The sequence below is a fragment of the Pseudorasbora parva genome, chromosome 22, assembly GCF_024679245.1.
Source record: "Pseudorasbora parva isolate DD20220531a chromosome 22, ASM2467924v1, whole genome shotgun sequence".
Lineage (NCBI taxonomy): Eukaryota > Metazoa > Chordata > Actinopteri > Cypriniformes > Gobionidae > Pseudorasbora > Pseudorasbora parva.
Genome location: NC_090193.1, coordinates 75,001 through 85,000, shown reverse-complemented (window position 1 = coordinate 85,000; position 10,000 = coordinate 75,001). Strand labels below are relative to the sequence as shown.

The 10,000-nt window shown below is 50.0% G+C and overlaps 20 non-coding genes across 20 annotated transcripts; all 20 read right to left on the bottom strand.

The window, feature by feature from the left end:
* Positions 1 to 239: 239 nt before the first annotated feature.
* Positions 240 to 313, bottom strand: trnai-aau (transfer RNA isoleucine (anticodon AAU)). Its single transcript has one exon. It is a non-coding gene; the product is annotated as a tRNA-Ile (tRNA).
* A 245-nt stretch (positions 314 to 558) lies between these two features.
* On the bottom strand, positions 559 to 630 carry trnap-agg (transfer RNA proline (anticodon AGG)). The gene has a single exon. It is a non-coding gene; the product is annotated as a tRNA-Pro (tRNA).
* A 290-nt stretch (positions 631 to 920) lies between these two features.
* trnap-agg (transfer RNA proline (anticodon AGG)) lies at positions 921 to 992 on the bottom strand. The gene has a single exon. It is a non-coding gene; the product is annotated as a tRNA-Pro (tRNA).
* Positions 993 to 1,101: 109 nt separating this feature from the next.
* trnap-cgg (transfer RNA proline (anticodon CGG)) lies at positions 1,102 to 1,173 on the bottom strand. Its single transcript has one exon. It is a non-coding gene; the product is annotated as a tRNA-Pro (tRNA).
* Positions 1,174 to 2,530: 1,357 nt separating this feature from the next.
* trnap-agg (transfer RNA proline (anticodon AGG)) lies at positions 2,531 to 2,602 on the bottom strand. Its single transcript has one exon. It is a non-coding gene; the product is annotated as a tRNA-Pro (tRNA).
* Positions 2,603 to 2,894: 292 nt separating this feature from the next.
* Positions 2,895 to 2,966, bottom strand: trnap-agg (transfer RNA proline (anticodon AGG)). The gene has a single exon. It is a non-coding gene; the product is annotated as a tRNA-Pro (tRNA).
* A 290-nt stretch (positions 2,967 to 3,256) lies between these two features.
* Positions 3,257 to 3,328, bottom strand: trnap-agg (transfer RNA proline (anticodon AGG)). Its single transcript has one exon. It is a non-coding gene; the product is annotated as a tRNA-Pro (tRNA).
* Positions 3,329 to 3,437: 109 nt separating this feature from the next.
* On the bottom strand, positions 3,438 to 3,509 carry trnap-cgg (transfer RNA proline (anticodon CGG)). The gene has a single exon. It is a non-coding gene; the product is annotated as a tRNA-Pro (tRNA).
* Positions 3,510 to 4,866: 1,357 nt separating this feature from the next.
* On the bottom strand, positions 4,867 to 4,938 carry trnap-agg (transfer RNA proline (anticodon AGG)). Its single transcript has one exon. It is a non-coding gene; the product is annotated as a tRNA-Pro (tRNA).
* A 290-nt stretch (positions 4,939 to 5,228) lies between these two features.
* On the bottom strand, positions 5,229 to 5,300 carry trnap-agg (transfer RNA proline (anticodon AGG)). Its single transcript has one exon. It is a non-coding gene; the product is annotated as a tRNA-Pro (tRNA).
* A 109-nt stretch (positions 5,301 to 5,409) lies between these two features.
* Positions 5,410 to 5,481, bottom strand: trnap-cgg (transfer RNA proline (anticodon CGG)). Its single transcript has one exon. It is a non-coding gene; the product is annotated as a tRNA-Pro (tRNA).
* A 1,357-nt stretch (positions 5,482 to 6,838) lies between these two features.
* trnap-agg (transfer RNA proline (anticodon AGG)) lies at positions 6,839 to 6,910 on the bottom strand. Its single transcript has one exon. It is a non-coding gene; the product is annotated as a tRNA-Pro (tRNA).
* A 292-nt stretch (positions 6,911 to 7,202) lies between these two features.
* trnap-agg (transfer RNA proline (anticodon AGG)) lies at positions 7,203 to 7,274 on the bottom strand. The gene has a single exon. It is a non-coding gene; the product is annotated as a tRNA-Pro (tRNA).
* Positions 7,275 to 7,564: 290 nt separating this feature from the next.
* On the bottom strand, positions 7,565 to 7,636 carry trnap-agg (transfer RNA proline (anticodon AGG)). The gene has a single exon. It is a non-coding gene; the product is annotated as a tRNA-Pro (tRNA).
* Positions 7,637 to 7,745: 109 nt separating this feature from the next.
* On the bottom strand, positions 7,746 to 7,817 carry trnap-cgg (transfer RNA proline (anticodon CGG)). Its single transcript has one exon. It is a non-coding gene; the product is annotated as a tRNA-Pro (tRNA).
* Positions 7,818 to 8,855: 1,038 nt separating this feature from the next.
* On the bottom strand, positions 8,856 to 8,929 carry trnai-aau (transfer RNA isoleucine (anticodon AAU)). Its single transcript has one exon. It is a non-coding gene; the product is annotated as a tRNA-Ile (tRNA).
* A 245-nt stretch (positions 8,930 to 9,174) lies between these two features.
* On the bottom strand, positions 9,175 to 9,246 carry trnap-agg (transfer RNA proline (anticodon AGG)). Its single transcript has one exon. It is a non-coding gene; the product is annotated as a tRNA-Pro (tRNA).
* Positions 9,247 to 9,536: 290 nt separating this feature from the next.
* Positions 9,537 to 9,608, bottom strand: trnap-agg (transfer RNA proline (anticodon AGG)). The gene has a single exon. It is a non-coding gene; the product is annotated as a tRNA-Pro (tRNA).
* Positions 9,609 to 9,717: 109 nt separating this feature from the next.
* Positions 9,718 to 9,789, bottom strand: trnap-cgg (transfer RNA proline (anticodon CGG)). The gene has a single exon. It is a non-coding gene; the product is annotated as a tRNA-Pro (tRNA).
* Positions 9,790 to 9,898: 109 nt separating this feature from the next.
* trnap-cgg (transfer RNA proline (anticodon CGG)) lies at positions 9,899 to 9,970 on the bottom strand. The gene has a single exon. It is a non-coding gene; the product is annotated as a tRNA-Pro (tRNA).
* Positions 9,971 to 10,000: the final 30 nt, after the last annotated feature.

The window sequence follows — 10,000 nt, the reverse complement described above, 5'->3', positions numbered from 1 at the left end:
TCACTGGATTAAGAGTCCAGAGTGCTAAACATTACACTATGGAACCAGACAGAGGCCTCTCTTCACAGTGCCTGCATGCCGAAACCCGGGATCGAACCAGGGACCTTCAGATCTTCAGTCTAACGCTCTCCCAATTGAGCTATTTCGGCCTTTTTCTTGCAGGTCACGGGTGTTTTAGAGCAGCCAGCTTGGAGAGAGGTAGCTGAAAAGGTGATGATCACAGGACTGCAAAAAACTTCTGGCCAGTACGGGGATCGAACCCGCGACCTTGGCGTTATTAGCACCACGCTCTAACCAACTGAGCTAACCGGCCTAGCCAGCTGACTCAACCTGGCAGAAAATCCTGTGAATCTAATGGCAAAAACATGAAGCAGAGGTAGACAGTTGCAAACGGACAAGCGCCCTATTGGCTTTGTAGACGCTGGTCAACCCAAAGAAGGGCCCTTCAAAAGCAGGCGCTTGAAATCTGGAAAATCCGCCATCAGATCTCACTCTGCACTAGGCTTCTGCAGAAAAGACGTGGACGTCGGGCCCTTTATAAACCTGGACTAGAAGTCAGGGCTCGTCCGGGATTTGAACCCGGGACCTCTCGCACCCTAAGCGAGAATCATACCCCTAGACCAACGAGCCACACTCTGCAAGTCATCTGGCGTCATCCGCCATCAGATCTCACTCTGCACAAGGCTTCTGCAGAAAAGAAGTGGACGTCGGGCCCTTCATAAACCGGGGCTAAATGTCCGGGCTCGTACGGGATTTAAACCTGGGACCTCTCGCACCCGAAGCAAGAATCATACCCCTAGACCTACAAGCCACCCTCTGCTAGTCACCTGGCATCATCCACCATCAGACCTCACTCTGCACAAGACTTCGGCAGAAAAGACGTGGATGGCGGGCCCTTAATAAACCGGCGTTAGAAGACAGGGCTCGTCCGGGATTTGAACCCGGGACCTCTCGCACCCTAAGCGAGAATCATACCCCTAGACCAACGAGCCACACTCTGCAGGTCATCTGGCCTCATCTGAAATCAGATCTCACTCTGCACAAGGCTTCTGAAGAAAAGTCGTGGACGTCAGGCCCTTTATAAACCGGGGCAAGAAGTCAGGGCTCGTCCGGGATTTGAACCCGGGACCTCTCGCACCCGAAGCGAGAATCATACCCCTAGACCAACGAGCCGACCCCTGCTGGTGGTCCATCAGAATTCACTTTGTGTATGGCTTCAGATGTGAGGCACTGTCAGACTTCCAGCGTCCGCGACTGACTAATTCTTAAAGAGGACTCGCATGGGTGCATGGTTGGATTGAATCCGAACTTATTTGAGTTGTTGACTTTAGGCAGCAGAGTGTGCCTGACTTCTTACTGCGGCCAGGTGAGTACTTTATGCTTTATCTTCCCCCTGCGAAGAATGATAGACTGGAGTGCGTAAGACAATAGGGGGCACGGCAAAGCATCGCATGATCACGTGAGCCAAGTCACCTTTATTTACACAGCCTTTTATACAGTGCAGATTGTTTCAATGCAGCTTTACAGTCATAAACAGGAAAATAATGATCCATGATGCAAGCAGAATTCAACTGTGCTGTAATTCAGCTCCCCAAAAGACAATAGTGTCATTATTCTGCTGAGGTTTGTTTCATAACTGTGTAAAGTTCTTTGACTATGAAACAAATTAAATTCAGCTATAAAGAAGCTATGCAGAAAACAGCAGTTTCTTTGTCCAGCTCATTTCACTTTGAGTTTACTTCTCATCCAGTAGTGTGAGTGCAGTCAAATCAATACTACTCTTGAATATTAAGGGTCCCCGTTAAGGCGACGGTGGCAAGGAACCCAAACACCATCAGTTGGCAGAAATTGAGGGGAATAAAACCTAAACGTAATGGTCTCAACATTTGTCACGTCTTCCATTCATGCTCTATGGTTCCAACATAAACGAGCATATCCAGAAATAAAAGTGCCACCGAGATTTGAACTCGGATCACTGGATTAAGAGTCCAGAGTGCTAAACATTACACCATGGAACCAGACAGGGGGCTCTCTTCACAGTGCCTGCATGCCGAAACCCGGGATCGAACCAGGGACCTTCAGATCTTCAGTCTAACGCTCTCCCAATTGAGCTATTTCGGCCTTTTTCTTGCAGGTCACGGGTGTTTTAGAGCAGCCAGCTTGGAGAGAGGTAGCTGAAAAGGTGATGATCACAGGACTGCAAAAAACTTCTGGCCAGTACGGGGATCGAACACGCGACCTTGGCGTTATTAGCACCACGCTCTAACCAACTGAGCTAACCGGCCTAGTCTGCTGACTCAACCTGGCAGAAAATCCTGTGAATCTAATGGCTAAAACATGAAGCAGAGGTAGACAGTTGCAAACGGACAAGCGCCCTATTGGCTTTGTAGACGCTGGTCAACCCAAAGAAGGGCCCTTCAAAAGCAGGCGCTTGAAATCTGGAAAATCCGCCATCAGATCTCACTCTGCACTAGGCTTCTGCAGAAAAGACGTGGACGTCAGGCCCTTTATAAACCGGGACTAGAAGTCAGGGCTCGTTCGGGATTTGAACCCGGGACCTCTCGCACCCTAAGCGAGAATCATACCCCTAGACCAACGAGCCACACTCTGAAAGTCATCTGGCGTCATCCGCCATCAGATCTCACTCTGCACAAGGCTTCTGCAGAAAAGACGTGGACGTCGGGCCCTTCATAAACCGGGGCTAAAGGTCCGGGCTCGTACAGGATTTAAACCTGGGACCTCTCGCACACCAAAAGCAAGAATCATACCCCTAGACCTACAAGCCACCCTCTGCTAGTCACCTGGCATCATCCACCATCAGACCTCACTCTGCACAAGGCTTTGGCAGAAAAGACGTGGATGGCGGGCCCTTAATAAACCGGCGTTAGAAGACAGGGCTCGTCCGGGATTTGAACCCGGGACCTTTCGCACCCTAAGCGAGAATCATACCCCTAGACCAACGAGCCACACTCTGCAGGGCATCTGGCCTCATCTGAAATCAGATCTCACTCTGCACAAGGCTTCTGAAGAAAAGAAGTGGACGTCGGGCCCTTCATAAACCGGGGCTAAAGGTCCGGGCTCGTACGGGATTTAAACCTGGGACCTCTCGCACCCGAAGCAAGAATCATACCCCTAGACCTACAAGCCACCCTCTGCTAGTCACCTGGCATCATCCACCATCAGACCTCACTCTGCACAAGGCTTCGGCAGAAAAGACGTGGATGGCGGGCCCTTAATAAACCGGTGTTAGAAGACAGGGCTCGTCCGGGATTTGAACCCGGGACCTCTCGCACCCTAAGCGAGAATCATACCCCTAGACCAACGAGCCACACTCTGCAGGTCATCTGGCCTCATCTGAAATCAGATCTCACTCTGCACAAGGCTTCTGAAGAAAAGTCGTGGACGTCAGGCCCTTTATAAACCGGGGCAAGAAGTCAGGGCTCATCCGGGATTTGAACCCGGGACCTCTCGCACCCGAAGCGAGAATCATACCCCTAGACCAACGAGCCGACCCCTGCTGGTGGTCCATCAGAATTCACTTTGTGTATGGCTTCAGATGTGAGGCACTGTCAGACTTCCAGCGTCCGCGACTGACTAATTCTTAAAGAGGACTCGCATGGGTGCATGGTTGGATTGAATCCGAACTTATTTGAGTTGTTGACTTTAGGCAGCAGAGTGTGCCTGACTTCTTACTGCGGCCAGGTGAGTACTTTATGCTTTATCTTCCCCCTGCGAAGAATGATAGACTGGAGTGCGTAAGACAATAGGGGGCACGGCAAAGCATCGCATGATCACGTGAGCCAAGTCACCTTTATTTACACAGCCTTTTATACAGTGCAGATTGTTTCAATGCAGCTTTACAGTCATAAACAGGAAAATAATGATCCATGATGCAAGCAGAATTCAACTGTGCTGTAATTCAGCTCCCCAAAAGACAATAGTGTCATTATTCTGCTGAGGTTTGTTTCATAACTGTGTAAAGTTCTTTGACTATGAAACAAATTAAATTCAGCTATAAAGAAGCTATGCAGAAAACAGCAGTTTCTTTGTCCAGCTCATTTCACTTCGAGTTTACTTCTCATCCAGTAGTGTGAGTGCAGTCAAATCAATACTACTCTTGAATATTAAGGGTCCCCGTTAAGGCGACGGTGGCAAGGAACCCAAACACCATCAGTTGGCAGAAATTGAGGGGAATAAAACCTAAACGTAATGGTCTCAACATTTGTCACGTCTTCCATTCAAGCTCTATGGTTCCAACATAAACGAGCATATCCAGAAATAAAAGTGCCACCGAGATTTGAACTCGGATCACTGGATTAAGAGTCCAGAGTGCTAAACATTACATCATGGAACCAGACAGGGGGCTCTCTTCACAGTGCCTGCATGCCGAAACCCGGGATCGAACCAGGGACCTTCAGATCTTCAGTCTAACGCTCTCGCAATTGAGCTATTTCGGCCTTTTTCTTGCAGGTCACCGGTGTTTTAGAGCAGCCAGCTTGGAGAGAGGTAGCTGAAAAGGTGATGATCACAGGACTGCAAAAAACTTCTGGCCAGTAAGGGGATCGAACCCGCGACCTTGGCGTTATTAGCACCACGCTCTAACCAACTGAGCTAACCGGCCTAGCCAGCTGACTCAACCTGGCAGAAAATCCTGTGAATCTAATGGCAAAAACATGAAGCAGAGGTAGACAGTTGCAAACGGACAAGCGCCCTATTGGCTTTGTAGACGCTGGTCAACCCAAAGAAGGGCCCTTCAAAAGCAGGCGCTTGAAATCTGGAAAATCCGCCATCAGATCTCACTCTGCACTAGGCTTCTGCAGAAAAGACGTGGATGTCGGGCCCTTTATAAACCTGGACTAGAAGTCAGGGCTCGTCCGGGATTTGAACCCGGGACCTCTCGCACCCTAAGCGAGAATCATACCCCTAGACCAACGAGCCACACTCTGCAAGTCATCTGGCGTCATCCGCCATCAGATCTCACTCTGCACAAGGCTTCTGCAGAAAAGAAGTGGACGTCGGGCCCTTCATAAACCGGGGCTAAAGGTCCAGGCTCGTACGGGATTTAAACCTGGGACCTCTCGCACCCGAAGCAAGAATCATACCCCTAGACCTACAAGCCACCCTCTGCTAGTCACCTGGCATCATCCACCATCAGACCTCACTCTGCACAAGGCTTCGGCAGAAAAGACGTGGATGGCGGGCCCTTAATAAACCGGTGTTAGAAGACAGGGCTCGTCCGGGATTTGAACCCGGGACCTCTCGCACCCTAAGCGAGAATCATACCCCTAGACCAACGAGCCACACTCTGCAGGTCATCTGGCCTCATCTGAAATCAGATCTCACTCTGCACAAGGCTTCTGAAGAAAAGTCGTGGACGTCAGGCCCTTTATAAACCGGGGCAAGAAGTCAGGGCTCGTCCGGGATTTGAACCCGGGACCTCTCGCACCCGAAGCGAGAATCATACCCCTAGACCAACGAGCCGACCCCTACTGGTGGTCCATCAGAATTCACTTTGTGTATGGCTTCAGATGTGAGGCACTGTCAGACTTCCAGCGTCCGCGACTGACTAATTCTTAAAGAGGACTCGCATGGGTGCATGGTTGGATTGAATCCGAACTTATTTGAGTTGTTGACTTTAGGCAGCAGAGTGTGCCTGACTTCTTACTGCGGCCAGGTGAGTACTTTATGCTTTATCTTCCCCCTGCGAAGAATGATAGACTGGAGTGCGTAAGACAATAGGGGGCACGGCAAAGCATCGCATGATCACGTGAGCCAAGTCACCTTTATTTACACATCCTTTTATACAGTGCAGATTGTTTCAATGCAGCTTTACAGTCATAAACAGGAAAATAATGATCCATGATGCAAGCAGAATTCAACTGTGCTGTAATTCAGCTCCTCAAAAGACAATAGTGTCATTATTCAGCTGAGGTTCGTTTCATAACTGTGTAAAGTTCTTTGACTATCAAACAAATTAAATTCAGCTATAAAGAAGCTATGCAGAAAACAGCGGTTTCGTTGTCCAGCTCATTTCACTTCGAGTTTACTTCTCATCCAGTAGTGTGAGTGCAGTCAAATCAATACTACTCTTGAATATTAAGGGTCCCCGTTAAGGCGACGGTGGCAAGGAACGCAAACACCATCAGTTGGCAGAAATTGAGGGGAATAAAACCTAAACGTAATGGTCTCAACATGTGTCACGTCTTCCATTCATGCTCTATGGTTCCAACATAAACGAGCATATCCAGAAATAAAAGTGCCACCGAGATTTGAACTCGGATCACTGGATTAAGAGTCCAGAGTGCTAAACATTACACCATGGAACCAGACAGGGGGCTCTCTTCACAGTGCCTGCATGCCGAAACCCGGGATCGAACCAGGGACCTTCAGATCTTCAGTCTAACGCTCTCCCAATTGAGCTATTTCGGCCTTTTTCTTGCAGGTCACGGGTGTTTTAGAGCAGCCAGCTTGGAGAGAGGTAGCTGAAAAGGTGATGATCACAGGACTGCAAAAAACTTCTGGTTAGTACGGGGATCGAACACGCGACCTTGGCGTTATTGGCACCACGCTCTAACCAACTGAGCTAACCGGCCTAGTCTGCTGACTCAACCTGGCAGAAAATCCTGTGAATCTAATGGCTAAAACATGAAGCAGAGGTAGACAGTTGCAAACGGACAAGCGCCCTATTGGCTTTGTAGACGCTGGTCAACCCAAAGAAGGGCCCTTCAAAAGCAGGCGCTTGAAATCTGGAAAATCCGCCATCAGATCTCACTCTGCACTAGGCTTCTGCAGAAAAGACGTGGACGTCAGGCCCTTTATAAACCAGGGCTAAAGGTCCGGGCTCGTCCGGGATTTGAACCCGGGACCTCTCGCACCCTAAGCGAGAATCATACCCCTAGACCAACGAGCCACACTCTGAAAGTCATCTGGCGTCATCCGCCATCAGATCTCACTCTGCACAAGGCTTCTGCAGAAAAGACGTGGACGTCGGGCCCTTCATAAACCGGGGCTAAAGGTCCGGGCTCGTACAGGATTTAAACCTGGGACCTCTCGCACACCAAAAGCAAGAATCATACCCCTAGACCTACAAGCCACCCTCTGCTAGTCACCTGGCATCATCCACCATCAGACCTCACTCTGCACAAGGCTTTGGCAGAAAAGACGTGGATGGCGGGCCCTTAATAAACCGGCGTTAGAAGACAGGGCTCGTCCGGGATTTGAACCCGGGACCTTTCGCACCCTAAGCGAGAATCATACCCCTAGACCAACGAGCCACACTCTGCAGGGCATCTGGCCTCATCTGAAATCAGATCTCACTCTGCACAAGGCTTCTGAAGAAAAGAAGTGGACGTCGGGCCCTTCATAAACCGGGGCTAAAGGTCCGGGCTCGTACGGGATTTAAACCTGGGACCTCTCGCACCCGAAGCAAGAATCATACCCCTAGACCTACAAGCCACCCTCTGCTAGTCACCTGGCATCATCCACCATCAGACCTCACTCTGCACAAGGCTTCGGCAGAAAAGACGTGGATGGCGGGCCCTTAATAAACCGGTGTTAGAAGACAGGGCTCGTCCGGGATTTGAACCCGGGACCTCTCGCACCCTAAGCGAGAATCATACCCCTAGACCAACGAGCCACACTCTGCAGGTCATCTGGCCTCATCTGAAATCAGATCTCACTCTGCACAAGGCTTCTGAAGAAAAGTCGTGGACGTCAGGCCCTTTATAAACCGGGGCAAGAAGTCAGGGCTCGTCCGGGATTTGAACCCGGGACCTCTCGCACCCGAAGCGAGAATCATACCCCTAGACCAACGAGCCGACCCCTGCTGGTGGTCCATCAGAATTCACTTTGTGTATGGCTTCAGATGTGAGGCACTGTCAGACTTCCAGCGTCCGCGACTGACTAATTCTTAAAGAGGACTCGCATGGGTGCATGGTTGGATTGAATCCGAACTTATTTGAGTTGTTGACTTTAGGCAGCAGAGTGTGCCTGACTTCTTACTGCGGCCAGGTGAGTACTTTATGCTTTATCTTCCCCCTGCGAAGAATGATAGACTGGAGTGCGTAAGACAATAGGGGGCACTGCAAAGCATCGCATGATCACGTGAGCCAAGTCACCTTTATTTACACAGCCTTTTATACAGTGCAGATTGTTTCAATGCAGCTTTACAGTCATAAACAGGAAAATAATGATCCATGATGCAAGCAGAATTCAACTGTGCTGTAATTCAGCTCCCCAAAAGACAATAGTGTCATTATTCTGCTGAGGTTTGTTTCATAACTGTGTAAAGTTCTTTGACTATGAAACAAATTAAATTCAGCTATAAAGAAGCTATGCAGAAAACAGCAGTTTCTTTGTCCAGCTCATTTCACTTCGAGTTTACTTCTCATCCAGTAGTGTGAGTGCAGTCAAATCAATACTACTCTTGAATATTAAGGGTCCCCGTTAAGGCGACGGTGGCAAGGAACCCAAACACCATCAGTTGGCAGAAATTGAGGGGAATAAAACCTAAACGTAATGGTCTCAACATTTGTCACGTCTTCCATTCATGCTCTATGGTTCCAACATAAACGAGCATATCCAGAAATAAAAGTGCCACCGAGATTTGAACTCGGATCACTGGATTAAGAGTCCAGAGTGCTAAACATTACACTATGGAACCAGACAGGGGGCTCTCTTCACAGTGCCTGCATGCCGAAACCCGGGATCGAACCAGGGACCTTCAGATCTTCAGTCTAACGCTCTCGCAATTGAGCTATTTCGGCCTTTTTCTTTCAGGTCACGGGTGTTTTAGAGCAGCCAGCTTGGAGAGAGGTAGCTGAAAAGGTGATGATCACAGGACTGCAAAAAACTTCTGGCCAGTACGGGGATCGAACCCGCGACCTTGGCGTTATTAGCACCACGCTCTAACCAACTGAGCTAACCGGCCTAGCCTGCTGACTCAACCTGGCAGAAAATCCTGTGAATCTAATGGCTAAAACATGAAGCAGAGGTAGACAGTTGCAAACGGACAAGCGCCCTATTGGCTTTGTAGACGCTGGTCAACCCAAAGAAGGGCCCTTCAAAAGCAGGCGCTTGAAATCTGGAAAATCCGCCATCAGATCTCACTCTGCACTAGGCTTCTGCAGAAAAGACGTGGACGTCGGGCCCTTTATAAACCGGGACTAGAAGTCAGGGCTCGTCCGGGATTTGAACCCGGGACCTCTCGCACCCTAAGCGAGAATCATACCCCTAGACCAACGAGCCACACTCTGCAAGTCATCTGGCATCATCCGCCATCAGATCTCACTCTGCACAAGGCTTCTGCAGAAAAGAAGTGGACGTCGGGCCCTTCATAAACCGGGGCTAAAGGTCCGGGCTCGTACGGGATTTAAACCTGGGACCTCTCGCACCCGAAGCAAGAATCATACCCCTAGACCTACAAGCCACCCTCTGCTAGTCACCTGGCATCATCCACCATCAGACCTAACTCTGCACAAGGCTTCGGCAGAAAAGACGTGGAGTGCGGGCCCTTAATAAACCGGCGTTAGAAGACAGGGCTCGTCCGGGATTTGAACCCGGGACCTCTCGCACCCTAAGCGAGAATCATACCCCTAGACCAACGAGCCACACTCTGCAGGTCATCTGGCCTCATCTGAAATCAGATCTCACTCTCCACAAGGCTTCTGAAGAAAAGTCGTGGACGTCAGGCCCTTTATAAACCGGGGCAAGAAGTCAGGGCTCGTCCGGGATTTGAACCCGGGACCTCTCGCACCCGAAGCGAGAATCATACCCCTAGACCAACGAGCCACACTCTGCAGGTCATCTGGCCTCATCTGAAATCAGATCTCACTCTGCACAAGGCTTCTGAAGAAAAGTCGTGGACGTCAGGCCCTTTATAAACCGGGGCAAGAAGTCAGGGCTCGTCCGGGATTTGAACCCGGGACCTCTCGCACCCGAAGCGAGAATCATACCCCTAGACCAACGAGCCGACCCCTGCTGGTGGTCCATCAGAATTCAC